This window comes from Nerophis ophidion, linkage group LG12, assembly GCF_033978795.1.
Source record: "Nerophis ophidion isolate RoL-2023_Sa linkage group LG12, RoL_Noph_v1.0, whole genome shotgun sequence".
NCBI lineage: Eukaryota > Metazoa > Chordata > Actinopteri > Syngnathiformes > Syngnathidae > Nerophis > Nerophis ophidion.
In genome coordinates, this window is record NC_084622.1 from 54,249,565 (window position 1) to 54,270,512 (window position 20,948).

The 20,948-nt window shown below is 40.8% G+C and overlaps 1 long non-coding RNA gene across 1 annotated transcript in view; it reads right to left on the bottom strand.

Moving 5' to 3' along the window:
• Window positions 1–1,078: 1,078 nt before the first annotated feature.
• Window positions 1,079–20,948, bottom strand: part of LOC133563844 (uncharacterized) — a 34,118-nt gene continuing 14,248 nt past the window's right edge. Inside the window, exons 4-6 of the long non-coding RNA XR_009809135.1 lie at window positions 3,942–4,046; window positions 3,773–3,823; window positions 1,079–1,163 (exon numbers count right to left, since the gene is read on the bottom strand). This is a non-coding gene — a long non-coding RNA (uncharacterized LOC133563844). The remainder of the gene's footprint in view (window positions 1,164–3,772; window positions 3,824–3,941; window positions 4,047–20,948) is intronic.

The following is a 20,948-nucleotide window of genomic DNA, read 5'->3' on the forward strand; positions in this document are numbered from 1 at the left end:
AATACCTATTCGCTCAATAGCTTCAGTTTCTTCTTCAATTTCGTTTTCGCTATCTGCCTCCATACTCCAACCATCTGTTTCAATACATGCGTAATCTGTTGAATCGCTTAAACCGCTGAAATTTGAGTCTGAATCCGAGCTAATGTCGCTATATCTTGCTGTGCTATTCGCCATTGTTTGTATTGGAATCGCTATGTGACGTCACAGGGAAATGGACAGTCGCATCGCAAATAGCGATAATCAAGCACTTTAAAACTTTTTTAGGGATATTCCGGGAGATGTCAAATTTTGAAAAAAACTTTACCAGACACTGGGAACTGATTTTTATTGGTTTTAACCCTTCTGAAATTGTGATAATGTTCCCCTTTAAGACACCAAGACACAGTAGAGAAACAAGACATAACAAAATAAGGATTCAGGGGGAATATTGTGTAAGTAGTGTTGTAGTGTTGTTCTGATACAAATATTTTGGTAACGGTACTAGCATTTTTTCTATACATTCTGTACTTTGATAATTTTCTAAATAAAGGGGACCACACAAAATTGCATTATTAGCTTTATTTTAACAAAAAACGTGCGGTGCTTTAAAGGCCTACTGAAACCCACTACTACCCACCACGCAGTCTGATAGTTTACATATCAGTGATGAAATATTAACATTGCAACACATGCCAATACGGCCTTTTTAGTTTACTAAATTACAATTTTAAATTTCCCGGGAGTTTCGTCTTGGAAACATCGTGTAATGATGACGTGTACGCAAGATGTCACGGGTTTTTAGGAAGTATGAGCGCTGCCACACACACACAGCTAAAAGTCGTCTGCTTTAACGGCATAATTCCACAGTATTCTGGACATCTGTGTTGCTGAATCTTTTGCAATTTGTCCAATTATTATCGGAGAAGTCACAGTAGAAAGATGGAGTTGGGAAGCTTTAGCCTTTAGCCACACAAACACACGGTGATTCCTTGTCTAAAATTCCTGGAGGTGAAACTTCACTATGGATCAGAGCGCAGTCAGGCGAACATGGATCCCTACCGAATGTCAACCAGCAGGTTTCGGTGAGAAAATTGTGGTTAAAGTCGCTTCTTACCGGAGAAAAGCTGAGCTTGTGCCGTCCATAGCTGCCGTCGACTCCCCTGAGACACTGCGCGTCAACACACCTGTGGACAAAAACCTCCAACTATCAGGTACTATTTAACTCACTAAAACACTAGCAACACAATAGAAAGATAAGGGATTTCCCAGAATTATCCTAGTAAATGTCTCTAAAAACATCGGAATCCGTCCCAATGCAATCACGTTGTTTTTTTTCTCCTAGTCCGTCGCTATCAATATCCTCAAACACAAATCTTTCATCCTCGCTCAAAATAATGGGGAAATTGTCGTTTTCTCGGTCCGAATAGCACTTTTTGTTGGAGGCTCCCATTAAAAACAATATGTGAGGAGCCATCAAATATGTGACATCATCGTCTGCGACTTCCGGTAGAGGCAGGGATTTTCTCTTAGCACCGAAAGTTGCGAACTTTATCGTTGATGTTCTCTACTAAATCCTTTCAGCAAAAATATGGCAATATCGCAAAATGATCAAGAATGACACATAGAATGGACCTGCTATCCCTGTTTAAATAAGAAAATCTCATTTGAGTAGGCCTTTAAACATATGTTTCTTATTGCAAGTTTGTCCTTAAATAAAATATTGAACATACAAGACAACTTGTCTTTTAGAAGTAAGCAAACAAAGGCTCCTAATTTACTCTGCTGACATATGCAGTAACATATTGTGTCCTTTTCTATTATGTTATTTTGTCAAAATTATTAACTCCAGCACGCCCCATTACCCCAGAAGGGACAAGTGGTAGGAAATGGATAGATGGATGGATGGTAGAAAATTAATTATTAATCTACCTCTTCATTTACTGTTAATATATGCTTACTTTCCAGAAAAAATGCAATAGTGGTTTTATTTTAACAAAAAATCTTATGGTATATTAAACATAGTTTCCTATTGCAAGTTTATCCTTAAATAAAATAGTGGACCGGTACTTTTCAGAGGTGGTATAGTCCCGAATATGATTTATTAGTATCGCGGTACTACACTAATACTGGTATACCGTACAACCCTAGTAACAACCAAAAAAATACAAACCACGTTTCCATATGAGTTGGGAAATTGTGTTAGATGTAAATATAAACAGAATACAATGATTTGCAAATCATTTTCAACCCATATTCAGTTGAATATGCTACAAAGACAGCATATTTGATGTTCAAACTGATAAACTTTTTTTTTTTTTTTTTTTTTTGCAAATAATCATTAACTTTAGAATTTGATGCCAGCAACAGATGACAAATAAGTTGGGAAAGGTGGCAATAAATACTTATAAAATTGAGGAATGCTCATCAAACACGTATTTGGAACATCCCACAGGTGTGCAGGCTAATTGGGAACAGGTGGGTGCCATGATTGGGTATAAAAACAGCTTCACAAAAAATGCTCAGTCCTTCACAAGAAAGGATGGGGCGAGGTACACCCCTTTGTCCACAACTGCGTGAGCAAATAGTCAAACAGTTTAAGAACAACGTTTTTCAAAGTGCAATTGCAAGAAATTTAGGGATTTTAACATCTACGGTCCATATCGTCATCAAAAGGTTCAGATAATCTGGAGAAATCACTCCACATAAGCGGCATGGTCGTAAACCAACATTAAATGACCGTGACCTTCGATCCCTCAGTCGGCAATGTATCAAAAAACGGAATCAATCTCTAAAGGAAATCACCACAAGGGCTCAGGAACACTTCAGAAAACCACTGTCACTAAATACAGTTCATCGCTACATCTCTAAGTGCAAGTTTTAACTCTACTATGTAAAGTGGAAGCCATTTATCAACAACATCCAGAAACGCCGCCGGCTTCTCTGGGCCCGAGATCATCTTAGATGGACTGATGCAAAGTGGAAAAGTGTTCTGTGGTCTCACGAGTCCACATTTCAAATTTTTTGTGGAAGTATTCGACATTGTGTCATCCGGAACAAAGGGGAAGCGAACCATCGTGACTGTTATCGACGCAAAGTTCAAAAGCCAGCATCTTTGATGGTATGGGGATGCATTAGTGCCCAAGGCATGGGTAACTTACGCATCTGTGAAGGCACCAAATAATGCTGAAAGGTACACACAGGTTTTGGAACAACATATGCTGCCATCTAAGCGCCGTCTTTTTCATGGACGCCCCTGCTTATGGCAAGACAATGCCATGTCACATTCAGCACGCGTTACAACAGCGTGGCTTCGTAAAAAAAGAGTGCGGGTACTTTCCTGGCCCACCTGCAGTCCAGACATGTCTCCCATCGAAAATGTGTTGCGCATTATGAAGCGAAAAATACGACAGCGGAGATCCCCCACTGTTGAACGACTGAAGCTCTACATAAAACAAGAATGGGAAAGATTTCCCCTTTCAAACTTCAACAATTAGTTTCCTCAGTTCCCAAACATTTATTGAGTGATGTTAAAAGAAAAGGTGATGTAACACAGTGGTGAACATGCCCTTTCCCAACTACTTTGGCACGTGTTGCAGCCATGAAATTCTAAGTTAATGATTATTGGCAAAAATAAATAAAGTTTATGAGTTTGAACATCAAATATGTTGTCTTTGTAGTGCATTAAACTGAATATACAAATTATTGTATTCCGTTCATATTTACATCTAACACAATTTCCCAACTCATATGAAAACGGGGTTTGTAAATAATGTATATTACTTGACACTTATACCTGCTGTTTGTAGGGTATTTCTTCTTCATCGTGCTCTTCCTCACATGGCAACTAAGGAAATAAACACAAGTTACAACACGTTATAGCATGGTCCTAAATATAGTATGAATACTTGTTTTTCAAAGAGAATGTGACACACACACACAGACACGCGCTCACACACACTCACAGAGAGTTAGTGTAGGGGTGGCCCGCTGCCTGGGGATCATGTTGCCGGGTCCCAGCTGTCCAAGGAAAAGCTTCAGGCCGCGACAGGAGACTCTGTCAGGAATGTCTACAAGACAGCGAGGAGACGGAGGATGAAAGCATGGCAAATATTTACTGTACTTGAGAAGACAACTTAAGTCGGGCCTTAAGGCTTGGGACTTAGGATAAAACTTTGATATATTAATATTGAAATAACAATATGAGGGCCACTCCAGTAAATAAAGTTAAAGCACCACTGACGTGTGTGTGTGTGTGCGTGTGTGTGTGTGTGTGGCTGTGTGTGGGCGGAAGGCAAGCCGGATCAGAGGCCAGAAAAGGTTCCAAAGGTGGATTTAACCACCACACATACACCCAACATGTCTGCTTAGTTAGTAGAGATGAGACTTATGGTTCTTTGAAGTGAACCGGATCTTGTGGAGCCGTTTAAAAGACTGGCTACTTAATATAGTTCTTATACATTATATGTATGTTAAAGTTAAAGTACTAATGATTGTCTCACACACACTAGATGTGGTGAAATTATCCTCTGCATTCGGCCCATCCCCTTGTTCACCCCCTGGGAGTTGAGGGGAGCAGTGAGCAGCAGCGGTGGCTACGCTCAGAAATCATTTGGTGATTTAAGCCCCAATTCCAACCCTTGATGCTGAGTACCAAGCAGGGAGGTAAAGGGTCCCATTTTTATAGTCTTTGGTATGACTCGGCCGGGGTTCGACCTTCCAGTCTCAGGACGGACCCTCTACCCACAAGGCTACTGAGCAGGTCTTAAAGGGGAACATTATCACCAGACCTATGTAAGTGTCAATATATACCTTGATGGTGTAGAAAAAAGACCATATATTTTTTTAACCGATTTCCGAATTCTAAATGGGTGAATTTTGGCAAATTAAACGCCTTTCTGTTTATTGCTCTGGTGGCGATGACGTCAGAACGTGACGTCACCGAGGTAATACTGCCGCCATTTTCTTTTTCTACACATTACACACACGGGTCTCAGCTCTGTTATTTTCCGTTTTTTCGACTATTTTTTGGAACCTTGGAGACATCATGCCTCGTCGGTGTGTTGTCGGAGGATATAACAACACTAACAGGGAGGTATTCAAGTTGCACCGAAGATGCGAAAATGTCTGCCGCCAGACCCCCATTGAATGTGCCGTAGTGTCTTCACATTTGACCGGCGATGAAAGACATGAAGAGGACGAAAGCAATGGATGTCGAGCGGGTCTAACATGATACTGTGAAAGTTCAATCCATAATGGATCCAACACAGCCGCGAGAGTCCACTCCAAAGCAGATCCAACACAGCAGCGAGAGTCCCGTCCACAGCGGAGCCAGCAGGAAACCATCCCAAGCGGAGGCGGATCAGCAGCGCAGGGATGTCCCCAGCCGATACACAGGCAAGCGGTCCATCCTGGGTCCCGACTCTGGACGAGCGGTCCATCCTGGGTCCTGACTCTGGACAGCCAGTACTTCATCCATGGCCATCGGATCGGACCGGACCCCCTCCACAAGGGAGGGGGGGACATAGGAGAAAAAGAAAAGAAACGGCAGATCAACTTGTCTAACAAGGGAGTCTATTTAAAGGCTAGAGTATACAAATGAGTTTTAAGGTGAGACTTAAATGCTTCTACTGAGGTGGCATCTCGAACTGTTACCGGGATGGCATTCCAGAGTACTGGAGCCCGAAATGAAAACGCTCTATAGCCCGCAGACTTTTTTTGGGCTTTGGAAATCACTAATAAGCCGGAGTCCTTTGAACGCAGATTTCTTGCCGGGACATATGGTACAATACAATCAGCAAGATAGGCTGGAGCTAGACCGTTAGGAAATCCGGTATATCAGATTGTAAATGGGTTTATTTTGTACCCTTCGCGTTCATATTTCACTTGTTGTTGCATTTTTGTTGCGTTTCACTTGATTGTAAAATATGTCGATCGAAAGGGGGTGTGACATTCATATTTGGTCAATATTCACTGTTTTATCGTTCATTGAAAAATGAAAAAAATTAATTCCTTTATTTAAGGTGGTCTGTCATAACTTTTTTAGCATTCAACCAGACATTATTGTAAGTTTTTGTATTAGTGTTCCTAAAAATGGATATACCGGCCCTCAGACACATTTTTTTTTTCTCCCGAGTCAAAATATTTGCCCAGGCCTGGTTTAAAGTCATATCCAACAATTGCGACAACAACTTTTTATTGTCTACCGAGTTCCATTTCTTAATGATTTCTAGTGGTGGTGTGCCTGCCTCCGCATTTTTTCTATGAAAAAAGGTTGAAAAACACTGGTATAGAAAATAGATGGATGAGCTAACAATGAGAGAAAAACATGAGTATTCACTTCTATTGTACCAACGGGGATTGACCCTGTAATAAGAGATGTAATCGCAAGTCCTCTCATAGGTTAGCTGAGGGATGCCTGCAGTGAATGATGGGAGCATTAATGGTGGCTCACAGAGTCAAACGAGGCCCCGGAGAGACGTTCTCCTTGCTCGCACCTGCCTGAGTGGGTGTGTAAAGAAACGAGCAAGAACAGATCGACAAAAACATGATATCTCCCAGTCTGCAAGTCAAATATGTGACACCACTCCCAACTTGCATTTTGTTTTAAACATAATCCTTTCAGCAAAAAAGGAGATGAAACTCCTACATGAGGGATAAATGTATGAAATAGAGACAGCAGTAGTAACCGAGACAGTTAAGACCAGATGACTAACTTCAAGGTGCAGCCTAAGACTCCAACGTAAGCAGGTTGTGTAACAAATGAAAGTGAAGGTGAAACAAATGCCTGCAATATACTGTAATCAGGACCCCAAGTGAAGGTCATTACTGGAACGAGACAAAATGAGTTCCCTGCACCGGAGGATAGCAAACGAAAGAGAAAGGAAGACGAATGAGCGAATAAAAGGCGTGAGCGGGGGAAATCCAGAAGAGGAAGAAAAAAATTATCTGGTGAACGTTCAACTGCACCCTGATCAGGAATCTGTTGGCTTGGTGTGAGAAAACCTATCTTAGTATATCCGCCAGTTGGTATTTGATGTTGAGCGGAAAAAAAAAAAAAAAAAAAAAAAAAAGTTACAGGTAGTTTATTAGGACAGTGGTTCTCAACCTTTTTTCAGTTAAGTACCCCCGTGAACATTTTTTTTAATTCAAGTACCCCTTAATCAGAGCAAAGCATTTTTGGTTGAAAAAAAGAGATAAAGAAGTAAAATACAGCACTATGTCATCAGTTTCTGATTTATGAAATTGTATAACAGTGCAAAATATTGCTCATTTGTTGTGGTCTTTCTTGAACTATTTGGAAAAAAAGATATAAAAATAACTAAAAACCTGTTGAAAAATAAACGAGTGATTCAATTATAAATAAATATTTCTACACATAGAAGTAATCATCAACTTAAAGTGCCCTCTTTGGGGATTGTAATAGAGATCCATCTGGATTCATCAACTTAATTCAAAACATTTCTTCACAAAAAAATAAATCTTTAACATCAATATTTATGGAACATGTCCACAAAAAATCGAGCTGTCAACACTGAATATTGCATTGTTGCATTTCTTTTCACAGTTTATGAACTTACATTCACATTTTGTTGAAGTATTATTCAATAAATATATTCATAAAGGATTTTTGAATTATTGTTATTTTTAGAGTATTTAAAAAAAATCTCACGTACCCCTTGGAATACCTTCAAGTACCCCCAGAGGTACGCGTACCCCCATTTGAGAACCACTGTGATAGGGTGCCGCAGGAGTTTAGGTGGCAGAAGTGTATAGAAAATATTTCATATAGGCTGGAATTACATTACATGGTCGAAGTGACATAATATGCATCAGTACACGCAGTATGCTTACAGCCTCCTATCAGAATATTAGGATAGGATAGAATTATGTATCCCACAGCGGGGAAATTATATGGTTGCAGTGCAGATTCAAAAAGTCCACAAAGAATTAAATTACAACAGGAGGGAAACATTAAAGGACATAAAATACACTGTAAGAGCACAGATCTGATGCAACCAGCTGCCACTTCAGCAGCACCTACATACAGCTACAAAAGTAAAAAAAAAAAAAAAAATATTGCGCACATACGATTCCACCATGCATGGACAGACAACGAAACAAAAACAAAGATGAGAGGGTTTTGTTATTTTTCCCCAGTTCCAGGCTTTTGTTGTTTGTACTTCTGTTTCCCTTTTTTGTGCTGCTTTATAACACTATTTTCAGTATCCTTGAGTATTTGCTCATGCTTGTGCTTGATTAAAGATCTTTTTTTTTAACCTTCTGTACTTTGTCTCTGCATCCTGGGTTCCAGATCAACACAAGCCACGGCACCGCCTTGCAATTAGTGTGTTAATTAAATAAGAATGTTGACATCAGATGTTCCCAAACACTTTGCTTCCAAGGGCCAAAGTGAAAATATTCCGATGGGCCGAGGGCCAAAGAGAAGCAGTAACATGAGAGAAGAGTTTAGCACATCAAGGTAGGTGTCAAAGTCAAGGCCCGGGGGCCAAATTTGGCCCGCCACATCATTTTATGTGACCCGTTAAAGTCTAAAAATAATGTATTTGTTCCTGCTGCCATTTTGAAATATAAATGTATCTACTGCATGAAATTGCACATCTTTTCAACTTTAATATCTGCTCATACAATACATATTATACCATCCATTTAAAAAAAAAAATTAAAAAAATAAAATAAAAAAATTAAAAATGGATGGTATAATATGTATTGCATGATCAGATATTAAAAATTAAAACGTGCAATATCATGCAGCAGATATATTTATATTTCAAAATGTCAGGAACAAATACGTCATTTTTTAAATATTATACAATGTATTATAATTTTTTGCTCAATACTTTGTTGATGCACCTTTGGCAGAAATTACAGCATCAAGTATTTTTGAATACGATGCCATAAGCTTGGCACACCAATCTTTGGGAAGTTTCGCTTCTCAAGTTACTTCAGGTTGGATGGGAAGCGTTGGTTTTCATCCAGGATGTCTCTGTACATCTTAGTCTAGTCAAGGAGGTGACCAAGAATCCAATGATCACTCTGTCAGAGCTACAACATTCCTCTATGGAGAGAGGAGTACCTTCCAGAAGGACAACTATCTTTGCCCAATCAGGCCTACATGGTATAGGGACCAGACGAAAGCAATTCCTTAGTAAAGTTTGCCAACGTGCACCTGAAAGACTCTCAGACCATAAGAAACTCAATTCTCTGCTCTGACGAGACTAAGATTGAACTATTTGCATGAAAGCCAGGCGTAATGTTTGGAGGAAACCAGGCCAATCCCATCCCTACAGTGAAGCGTAGTGGTGGCAGCATCATGATGTGGGGATGTGTTAGCGGCAGGAAGTGTGAGACTAGCCAGAATAGAAAGAATCAATGCGGAGATGTTCAGAAACATCCTGGATGAAAATCAACGCTTCTCATCCGCCCTGATGGAGCTTGAGAGGAACTGCAAAGGAAAATGGTCAAAGAGGAATGGGCCAAACTGCCCAAAGCCAGGTATGCCAAGTTTGTGGCATGGTATTCAAAAAGACCTCAGACTAAGACTTGGACTTAGACTTCCTTTTTATTGTCATTCAAATTTGAACTTTACAGTACAAATAAGAACGAAATTTCGTTACATTAGCTCTTGGTAGTGCAGGATAAAAAAATAAAAATTCTGTACAGATTACTGTACAGATAAATACATTACACTTTTTCACATGCGTCCATGTTTATGGATGTATGTTATATTGTCGTTTTTATTCCAGCGAGTTAATCCATTTTGGAGGGAGTTGAGGGGATGATTTAATTATGATGCGTTCAAGAGTCTTACGGCCTGAGGGAAGAAGCTGTTACAGAACCTGGAGGTTCTGCTACGGAGGCTGCGGAACCTCTTCCTAGAGTCCAGCAGTGAAAACAGTCCTTGTTGGGGGTGGGAGGAGTCTTTGCAGATTTTCTGAGCCCTGGTCAGGCAGCGGCTTTTTGCGATCTCCTGGATAGGAGGAAGAGAAGCCCTGATAATCTTTTCCGCCGTCTTCACAACTCTCTGGAGAGACTTCCAGTCTGAGGCATTGCAGGCACCAGTCCAGACATAGATGTTTTTGGTCAGCAGGCTCTCTATAGTGCCTCTGTAGAATGTGGTGAGAATGGGGGGAGGGAGCTGTGCTCTTTTCATCCAACACAAAAAGTGCATGCGCTGCTGAGCTCTTTTTACAAGAGCTCTGGTGTGTAGGGATCAGGTTATATTGTCAGGCTGTAATTGCTGCCATTGGTGCATCAACAAAATATTGAGCAAAGGCTGTCAATACTTATGTAAAATTTCTTCAAATCCTCACTATTGGGGATTTTCTGTAGGACAAAAAAATAATGTATTCAATTTTGCAATAAGGCTGTAACATTTCAAAATGTGGAAAAAAACGGGAAAAGTTTCCTGGATGCACCGTTGAAAAATATGAAGATTGTCGTGTTTAATATGCAACTGGTGAGCATTTTGGACATGGCATCAATGACTGTGTGAGCTTCGAAGAGGTCACTATGAAAATGTATTCAATTTGGGAAACCACTATTTGGCAAGTCAAACAAACCGACTCAGTGGGCCGACTTTGGGCACCCCTGGTCTAAATCGTGAAAAGGCTCTTATGTGTTTGAAACTTGAAATATTTTAGAATAAAATGTACGATTATAGCAATTGTAGCATCTAAAAATAACACAGACTGAATATGGATGACCCTAATCGAGCAATAGCGGCATAGCTCGATTGGTAGAGCGGCCGTGCCAGCAACTTGAGGGTTGCAGGTTCGATTCCCGCTTCCGCCATCCTAGTCACTGCCGTTGTGTCCTTGGGCAAGACACTTTACCCACCTGCTCCCAGTGCCACCCACACTGGTTTAAAAAAATGTAACTTAGATAAATAAATAAATGATAAATGGGTTGTACTTGTATAGCGCTTTTCTACCTTCAAGGTACTCAAAGCGCTTTGACACTACTTCCACATTTACCCATTCACACACACATTCACACACTGATGGAGGGAGCTGCCATGCAAGGCGCCAACCAGCAACCATCAGGAGCAAGGGTGAAGTGTCTTGCTCAGGACACAACGGACGTGACGAGGTTGGTTCTAGGTGGGATTTGAACCAGTGACCCTCGGGTTGCGCACGGCCACTCTCCCACTGCGCCACGCCGTCCCATATTATAGATATTGGGTTTCACTATGTAAAGCGCTTTGAGTCACTAGAGAAAAGCGCTATATAAATATAATTCACTTCACTTCACAATTTAGAGAACCAACAAACACATTTGTTTCAAACTAGATTTGTGTCATAAACCTTTCCCAGTAACACACTCATGTGCAGCTACTTTTCAAAAAATGTTCATAAAGGTGAACAGTAACAGAATAGGTAACAACTTCACCATGGAATATGCAAAATTGTCTATGGGAAAATACAATTGCCAAGCAAAAATCAAAGAAAATTAGAAGATATTAAATTATCATTGAAAAGATTACTGCCATTTCCTGGTATGTAACAACAGGTCCTTCAAGTCCTCTCTCAGGTGCAACACATTCTTTCAAACTCGGAAGCAATGCAATATTTGGCCGCCATCACTGATCACCTCATTCCGGTTTTGACCCGACTGCCAAATGTGTTCGTCAATCACCATAAAAGAAAGGTGTGCGTCACAGACATTGCAGAAGGTGTTTAAAAAGGGTGTGGGTTAGACTTTGAGTCGACATACTCTTCAATTACCAAAGAGAATGTTTGGTGAATGCATTGGTATGATAATGATTTTGATTATTCATTAACATGATTATAGATAGCCTGCAACATCAATTAGTGGGTGTGGTCACATCTAAGTCAAGTCTGGTGCTCATTGACCCCATTTTATGAACCCCAAACACATGACTGTCAGGCCACTTTATAAATCTAAATCTAGAGGAAGGAAACTGGGAGACTTGCAAAAGGGAGGAAGTGATGTTTTTCATGGCTCAAGGGCCTTTCCCAAGAAGAACAATGGTCTCCTCAGTCCACATGCTGCCTTCAAGACTGAGCAAAGTGGCAAATATTCCACAGTTGTTTTGCATGCAGCATTAAACCAATTAGACGACAGCCCTGAAACACAGCACACTTCTCTCACAAGACCATTCATCAGATTCCCCTATGAAATGTTATTGGATCCAATGTTTCCCCAAAAAAATGTTGCAAAAAAAAATAGAATAAATAATACACATATACATATATATATTATACATACATACTAGAGATGTGCGGTTTGCGGTCTCATCCGCGGAGTCCGCGGGTCGGGCGGGTGACATGACGTAAAAATAGATTTTAATTAGATTCGGGCGGGTGGCGGTTGAACCATTCGCAAATATTTGATATACATGGTTCTGGGATCGGTATCCTTTACCATTCAAAGAGCCATTTAGGACCCGTGTCACAAAGCGATGACGACTATAGGAGACGCAAACATTCTCTAGAACAGGGGCGCTCACACTTTTTCTGCAGGCGAGCTACTTTTCAATTGACCAAGTCGAGGAGATCTACCTCATTCCTATTTATAATTTATATTTATTTATTTATGAAAGAGACATTTTTGTTAACAAGTTAATGGTGTTTAATGATAATACAAGCATGTTTAACACACATAGATTCCTTTCTTTCATGAAGACAAGAATATAAGTTGGTGTATTTGATTCTGATGACTTGCATTGATTGGAATTAGACAGTGGTGCTGATAACGTCCGCATTTTCAAATAGAGGAAAAAAAAAAAAGTCCTCCTTTCTGTCCAATACCACATGAAAGTGGTTGGATTTGGCATCTCATTTGTCCAACTTGCATACTCGTTTTTAAACACTTTGTTATGAGAGTAGCATATGTGTGTGGCCCTTTAATGTCTGGCAGCAGGTGAGTGACGTCAGTAAGTGTGTGGGTGGGCAAGCAAGTGAGAAAGCGGTCGCTGAGGGCGGGGGAGAAATACATTGGCATCAAACTCCGTAGCTTGCTAGCTTGTGCACGCTAGCTTTCTGAGACTCTTATTTTGTTAGCACAGGCAGGATGAAACAGGTCTTTTATGGTGAAGACAGGAACTGTGCTGTCGGTCTTTAGAGTTTTGACAGTAGGTACGGAGTCTCTAGAAATGAAATGTGTTTCTCTGCGTCCGCCCTGTTAGTGATTTTTTTCTTAAATATGAGCTCGCAGCAGCCAGCGTCATCTCACAAGATCCTCGGGTGCCGAGAATGTCAAACAACTGACAAAAGTGAAGTCTTGGTATGATTGATGATTGCTCATTTTTATGTATATTTTTTAATGCCTGGCTTGAGATCGACTGACACACCCTCCGAGATCGACCAGTCGATCGCGATCGACGTAATGGGCACCCCTGCTCTAGAATGACTGCCGGCAGTCACCCTGTTAATAAGTATTAGGGCGTGCTATGAAGCCATTGGCTTTGTCGCCTTCTAAGCATGTACGATCTGCTTGTCTGTCCAGTAACATGTTGTGTGTGGCCTCCGCATACACAAGCACACGACTGCAAGGCATACTGGGTGACACAGAGTACACTAATGGTTGTGATATAAACAATTTTAACACTCTTAGTAATACGCGCCACGCTGTGAAGCCACATCAAACAAGAATGACAAACACATTTCGTGAGAACATCCTCCCAGTAACACAACATAAAAGCAACACAACAAATACCCAGAATCTTTTGCATCCATGACAAATCCTGACTATTTTATACACCCCGCTAGCAGCAAACCTTGCCACCCCATATATATATATATATATATATATATATATATATATATATACACACACATATATATCCTAACCCTTCCACATTTACCCATTCACACACTGATGGAGGGAGCTGCCATGCAAGGCACTAACCAGAACCCATCAGGAGCAAGGGTGAAGTGTCTTGCTCAGGACACAACGGACGTGACGAGGTTGGTACTAGGTGGGGATTGAACCAGGGACCCTAGGGTTGCACACGGCCACTCTTCCACTGCGCCACGCCGTCCTGTATATAGATATATATGTTTATATATTTTTTTTTTATATATATGTGTGTATATATATATATACACACACACACACACACACACACACACACACACACACACACACACACACACACACACTAAATGTGTAACTCTGACGAAAGACACAAACCAAAAAACAGCGTCCACTGTAGAGGACGCTGGTTGTCAGAAGGATATGCCTGGGTAGTTTGGGGGAATCTGAATTCTAAGACAATAAATGTAAGAAAACTGAGCATGGGCCAAAGAGTTTTCATAAAAAAGTACATTTCCCATGGATGCATTTGAAGTTATGTGAAAATATTCAGACTCACTGCTTACTTGGGAATGCAAAGTGGCTGCTGGTGTTCCGGACAGGAAGTCCCAATGATGTCATCTCCCATGGATGTCATTTTTAAGGCTCACATCTACGTGTAGAAACACGAAAAGATGATAAAAACATACACATTTCCTCAGCCAATGGCTAAAACATGACCGCAAACGTCTGGCCTGTAGCCCCGGGGGATACACTCCATGTCCACAGCCGTTTAAGTGAAGCACTGCGTGCAATGTGGGAACAGGATTTAGAGGTGTACGTTTACTCGGCCCTAAAGGAAGCATGAAGAGACTCAATCTCAGGCTATTGCATGACAGATACGAACATTTGGTGTGAAAAGTAAGCTCTCTTTTGAAAGCTACACGTGAATTGGAGACATATCAGAAGCAGCGGGGATTTTTATATGGGAAAAATACTGGTGGGACACCAACACTTAAGCTTTAGTATTCTCAGTTTTTTACCTCAGCCAAGCTATTCAAACGAAGGTGAGTGTATTTATAGTTAGTTAGTAATTTTCCATGAAACGTTGTGAATTGGTGGCACGTATGCAGCACAAAAATATGGAAGTAGAATTGTCTCACATCAACTTATATATATTAATATACATATAGGGACGGATCAGCTCCTTCTTCCGTTGTGGTGAAGAAAGAGCTGAGCCGGAAGGCAAAGCTCTCAATTTACCGGTCGATCTACGTTCCCATCCTCACCTATGATCATGAGCTTTGGGTCATGACCGAAAGGATAAGATCACGGGTACAAGCGGCCGAAATGAGTTTCCTCCGCCGTGTGGCGGGGCTCTCCCTTAGAGATAGGGTGAGAAGCTCTGCCATCCGGGAGGAACTCAAAGTAAAGCCGCTGCTCCTTCACATCGAGAGGAGCCAGATGAGGTGGTTCGGGCATCTGGTCAGGATGCCACCCGAACGCCTCCCTAGGGAGATGTTTAGGGCACGTCCAACCGGTAGGAGGCCACGGGGAAGACCCAGGACAGGTTGGGAAGACTATGTCTCCCGGCTGGCCTGGGAATGCCTCGGGATCCCCTGGGAAGAGCTAGACGAAGTGGCTGGGGAGAGGGAAATCTGGGTTTGCCTGCTTAGGCTGTTGACCCCGCGACCCAACCTCGGATAAGCGGAAGAAGATGGATGGATGGATGGATGGGACGGCGTGGCAAAGTTGGTAGAGTGGCTGTGCCAGCAATCTGAGGGTTACTGGTTCAATCCCCTCCTTCTGCCATCTTAGTCACGTCCATTGTGTCCGTGGGCAAGACACTTCACCCTTGCTCCTGATGGGTCCTGGTGAGCACCTTGCATGGCAGCTCCCACCGTCAGTGTGTGAATGTGTGTGTGAATGGGCAAATGTGAAAATACTGTCAAAGTGCTTTGGGTTCCTTAAAAAGGGGGAGAAAAGCGCTATACAAGTACAACCCATTTACCAATATGATATTAATACACATGCATATATTTATACATATGCATATATTAATACATATACCAATACAAATATAAATGTGATATACAAATAAATGAAACATTTGTCTAAATAAATGCGTATTTGTAAATATATTTTTGAGATCTGAAAATGTATACAAATAAAAAATTTAAATATAAAAATGTGACAAATAAATCAAGAATTTGCTCAAATAAACGTGTATTTGTAAATATATTTTTGAGATTTTGTATTTGTATTTGTATTGAATTTGCATATGTACTTTTTTGCTTTTGTGTCAATGAGACATTCCTCCCACAAACCAGATGCACAAATAAATGAGACCTACATACTCCCCTAAACAACCAGAAGAGGGCACTGCTGCCAGAGCGGTCTGGGTCACAGACATGGTCAGACACTGGCGAGCCAATCAAAGGCACACTAGAGAGGGTCATATAGTGCAGTGGTCCTCATCCTTTTTGTAGCTGCGGACCGGTCAACGCTTGATAATTTGTTCCGCGGCCTGGCGGGGGGAGGGGATTCTTTTTTTTTTTTTCTTCTTTGTCATGAAAAAGGGAGGTTTTTGTCATGAAAAGGGGAGTTTTTTTGGGTTGGTGCACTAATTGTAAGTGTATCTTGTTTTTTTTTATGTTGATTTTATATCAAATATATATATATATATATATATATATATATATATATATATATAATAATAATAATAAAAAAAAATTCTGCGGCTCGGTACCAATCGGAAGTTGGGGACCACTGATATAATGGATTAAATGGATGGGTAAGTAATAACTGGTATTGATAACTGTTTCAGGTGTGTTGTAGTAGTGCCATGGTTGTTTTTACTAGATAGTTTAGTCAGTCACTCAGCTTTAACAGGTGTTGATGTGACAACAATTCTACAAACGTTTGTACTTCCATACAAAAACACATAGAATAAATATGTTAAAAGAGTTGAAACGATCAGTGTCACATTTGCAGCCTCATGTTGAGTTCAAGGCCGGGGGTGTCCTCACTGTGGCACAGCTTATTTATTTGCCCGTGGTATGTAGTAAAAACATGTTAACACTGTGATTGATGAACAAAATGATTGCGTTATGATTAATGACTGAAGATTAATCACAGTGTTTGTATTGACCACCGGAAGGTGGCGTGCATTACACAGGCACTGCACCCAATTTTGCTTCGAAACAAACTCCGACGGAACTTAGAACTAGATAAAGCTGAGGAAGTTCGTTAGTATTGCAGTGACCAACTTTTTAAAAAAATAATTTTATCAAGTTTAAAATAGAATCTTAAAGCAAAAAATTAATGTAAGGATGGCGCCGCTAGCATGAATGCTACCTAGATAGATAGATAGATAGATAGATAGATAGATAGATAGATAGATAGATAGATAGATAGATAGATAGATAGATAGATAGATAGTACTCAGTAAAATTAAAACACTCTCCAAATAGTCTCCAATAAAGGTAAAAGTCACATTAAATTATCAATTTCATTCATCATGTTTACGTATTTTTGCTGTAGATTGTTTTTTATTATTTTTTTGGAACTAGTGTGTGAATGTTAGTATGAATGTTGTCTGTCCATCTGTGTTGGCCCTGCGATGAGGTGGCGACTTGTCCAGGGTGTAAACCGCCTTCCGCCCGATTGTAGATGAGATAGGCACCAGCGCCCCCCGCGACTCCAAAGGGAATAAGTGGTAGAAAATGGATGGATGGATGTTTTTTGGATGTAAAACTATAATTATTCTCTACAAAATGTAATTAGTGTACAAATTTTGTAGTGTTTGGATTTGAGTAATTGGATTTACGTTTCTTAAGGGAAAAACTGCTTCGGTTTTCATACAATTCAGTTTTTTTTTCCCAAGATGGTGCTACTATTGTGGCTGGTGGTGGCAAGAGCTCTGTTCTCTTGTGTCATCCTTTTGTGTTCCTGGTGTTACTCCCTTGTTTTCATGTGGGTTTTTTTGGTTCGGGACCCTTTGGGATTGTGTGACAGTTTGCTGCGCTTTTTTGTGAACTTCTGGATTTGCACCCCGGGAGCCTTTTGGCCATGGAGACCAGCTGCTGGGTCTCTGCCACACCAGAGTCCGTTTGGAGAGACTGGAGGAGAGGAGATGCAGATGAAGAGACAGGGCTGTGGAGCCGGCACTGAGCGCCGGGACGGACAAGCTTCACAGTGTCTTGGCTGAATGAGCGTGTATCAGACACCTCAGTCTCCTTGGACGCATCCTTGTTCATCTATGCAGACTGGACACTGGCCGAGAGTTAGTGGGCGGCCGAGGGTGGAGTCGGCTCTCGTTTGCTTTGTTGGGTCCGCTCCTGTCTCTGGCCAATGCTCCACCCACCTCAGCAGACGTTGGCGTGGAACACCGCAGACGCCACCACAGTGTATATGGGTGTTGAAATGATGTTTTTGTTTAGTTACTTGTCTATGCATGGTGCAATCGTGTGCGCGCAATATATATTATTGGTTAAATATTATTATTTTTTTAATTTTGTAGTAATATGCGGAAATGGCACTGCTGGAGTGGTGGCTGGTAGCATCGGCTCTGCTATTTTAATGTCGTTAAAAGCCTACTGAAATGAGATTTTCTTATTTAAACGGGGATAGCAGGTCAATTCTATGTGTCATACTTGATCATTTCGCATATTTAGCATGTGTGCTAACATTCGTATATGACTTAAGGTGTATGGCTGTAAAAATAGAAACAAAAAAGTGTCAAATTAGATTAAAAAGCTAGCAGGCTTAAGTTAGCTTGCTAGCATGCTATCTTTTTAGCCAGAATTAAAGTACAAAAGAGTGTGGGACCAAAGTAACAAAGGTTACCATGAGTAACACACTACGCCGACAGGGAATCAAATCCTGAAGTGCCAGACGTGTCCCCCTGCTTAAGCCAGTGCATGTCCAGGCCCGTCTGAAGTTTGCCAGAGAGCACATGGGAGAATGTCATTTTGTCAGATGAAACCAAAATAAAACTTTTTGGTATAAATTCAACTCGTCGTGTTTGGAGGAAGAAGAATACTGAGTTGCATCCCAAGAACACCAGACCTACTGTGAAGCAGGGGGGTGGAAACATCATGCTTTGGGGCTGTTTTTCTGCTAAGGGGACAGGACGATTGATCCGTGTTAAGGAAAGAATGAATGGGGCCATTTATCGCGAGATTTCGAGACAAAACCTCCTTCCATCAGTGAGAGCTTTGAATGGTTGACCAAATACTTATTTTCCACCATAATTTACAAATTCTTTAAAATTTCTACAATGTGAATTCCTGGATTTTTTTTTCACATTCTGTCTCTCACAGTTGAAGTGTACCTATGATAGAAATTACAGACCTCTGTCATCATTTTAAGTGGGAGAACTTGCACAATCGGTGGCTGACTAAATACTTTTTTGCCCCGCTGTATGTGCCCTGGAAAACAAATCACTACTCTGCAATAAATATGAACACATTCTGGGGAGAAGGAAAGTCAGCGTCATCGGATGGATGAGGTGTGGCCTTGCCGCCCACCCCTAATGACAGAGCAGCCAGTGGTCGGATGTGCTATAATACAATACAACACACATGAAGACAGAAGAGTCTTTCACACAAGTCTGAAACACAATCTCCTTTCTTCAGTCAACGAGTGGACAGTGGCGGCTCGCTAGGCCTCAGGGGCAAGGGTTTGGGCAGAGGTGAGGAGAGAGATGTTTTCGAGAGGGGAGAAGTAGGACGCATGGAGGGTGGGTGGATAGTTGGGTAATGAGTCACTGGAGCCTCCTTCAAAGCCTGCTCTGCAACCTCAACAACCCTTTCCTTAACACCCGAGCAGGGAGGTCCGCATGCAGGAATCCGGGCCTGGTTGGATGCATGGAAGCACTGAATGAGCGTTACACACACTCACACTCACACTGGAGCTAGGGGTCAAGTTCTTGCTTCAAAGGGTGAGGGAATATGGAGGACACATGTACAGTAGCACTTGCCTGTCCTTTGTGTGCAATGCAATTTATTATCTTTACACACAGAGCTGGACTTTATGCTGAATTGGATCTGAAGAAATGTGCATGAAAAGTGACTTTGTATGATAATTGTACTAATGCTGGCATGTAAACAATATTTCTAATAAATACATTCACTGCAACGTTAATAATGACCAGAACTTACCGAAGATATTCCTATGTGCGAGCACTAAAGAACTGTGACCTCAGCTAGGTACTGTAATGCTTGACTGTTTTATCAATACACACACTTTATTATAGTTTATTTGTCATGGTCCACATCTTGGACCATGTCATGTTCTGTTTTTGTTCTGTTTTATTATCACCCTGTTGTGTTATTTGACGTCCTTAGTTCACGGTGGCACTTCCTGGTTTTGTTCCGTTGTCATAGTTACCCATTTTGTGTCACCTGTCTCTTGTTTGTTGTCACGCACCTGATTTGTTGATTATGTCTTCTATTTAAGACCGCCTTTTACATTCGTTCTTGGATTCTTATTTGCTTCTCGCAACAGTTGACGTCGCTCTTTCCAGCAATGTGTTAAAAACTACTTTTGTTACTTGTTAGCTTCCACGCTACTCCTGTTTTGTTTATGTCTCTAGCTTCAACGCTAGCGCTTTTTGTTCCTTCTAGCTCCCACGCTAGTTCTGTTGGTTTTTGATAGTGCCTTTGTGCAATTGTCTTTGTTTTTAGTTTGTTTTATTGTATAAATAAATTATTATTTCCTACCTTTACGCTGTGTCCATCTTTGCTGCACCCACGAGCGAACGCGAACCACTCTACGATGCCAGCAAAGCGTCACATTATTCTAAGATTAGGAATTTCAATTCACAGATTTTATTGTGAATTTGGCAATCTAGCTTCACGTAACTCCTCTTAGGTTTGGAGAGAAATGTGTTTGTTTTTATGCAACCAAACCCAAATGGGTTAGGAAAAAAATAAAAAGAGATTTAAATTAAATACAATTAAAACAATACTTTTAACAAAAATAAAGTTTTGGTTGCAAATCATTTTGTTTCTGCAACCCAAAACAAATATTTACAATTACAAAAAAAATTGCCATCAAAATAAATATGGAAAAAAATAATAGGTTTGCAAATGAAAAAGATGCATTTGAAACCCAAAAACGATTTGCAAACAAAAATACTGGATTTGCAACTCTACCAATTTTTTTGCCACCAAAACGTTTTTGATTGA